The following is a 1,160-nucleotide window of genomic DNA, read 5'->3' as shown; positions in this document are numbered from 1 at the left end:
TTTTAACTTTGACATTTCACTTGACAGCCCTGTTGCTGACTTCATTTTGGCTAAAACAGCAAGAAGCTTTTTATTCTAAAAAGCTTGAGAAAAACCAACATTCCCTTTTAACTGATGACAATAAACCTCCCTTTTCTGAAAAAAATCATGACTTCCCCTTACTGTTCAACTTGGTTGGCTTGGCATTTTATTCCTAGAAAATCATTTGCAAACTTAATACTTCAGGATATATTCTTTTCCAGATAATTCATAATGACATTAAACAAGAAAAGTGTCAATGCTGATTTTTAGAGAAATATACTATTTAGTTTTCACTTTGATTCCTTTCTCTAAGTTAGTTTCATAAGACAAGTCCCCATGACCCTATGTACTCTTTACACATTTTTAGTAACGTGATGGAATCTGGATTATTGTCCTCCCAGAACTCACATGCAAATTCGACCCCCAATGTTGCAGTGTTGGGAGCTGTCTGAGCCATGGGGGCAGATCCCTCATGAATGGATTAATGCTCTCCCTGGGGGGTGGGGTCCTGAGTGAGATCTCACTCTATTAGTTCTCGTGAGAGATGGTTGTTTAAAAGACCCTGGCACCTCCCCTCTCTCTCTTGCTTCCTCTTGCCATGTGATCTGCTTGTACCCTCCAGCTGCTGCCACTCTCCGCTATGAATAGAAGCCTGAGGCCCACACCAGATGCAGCTGTCCCAGAATCGTAAGCAAATAAACCTCTATTCTTTATAAATTACCCAGTCTCAGGTATTCTATTACAGCAATACAAAATGGACTAATACATATGAAAATCAAAGGTTTGGGAAAATCAAAGTAAACATACTCTATTAACTTTCCTATATCTCCATACTTACTGTATCTACCACCTAATACTCTCCCTTACTCTCCCCACTCCTCTGCAAATAAAAAGAGCTCTAAGCAATTAATAAGAAATAATTAATATCTTTCTGGAAAGAAAACCTACCCCATACAAATGACTCCATTTTATCTGTTCAATGTTTGTACTACTTTAATAAGCTAGTTGTCACCAGCTTATTCTTCTAGGAATGGAAAGTATATATAATCCTCTGCGATGTGGTGGCCCAAAATGGNTGCCTTTGACATGAAAACCTTTTTATTTTTGTTAAGGTTGCTTTAACTTCTGCTGTGGATTGA

This window comes from Galeopterus variegatus, unplaced genomic scaffold (assembly GCF_000696425.1).
Source record: "Galeopterus variegatus unplaced genomic scaffold, G_variegatus-3.0.2 Scaffold1392, whole genome shotgun sequence".
In the NCBI taxonomy this organism is placed as follows: Eukaryota; Metazoa; Chordata; class Mammalia; order Dermoptera; family Cynocephalidae; genus Galeopterus; species Galeopterus variegatus.
This window is presented reverse-complemented; position numbering follows the sequence as displayed.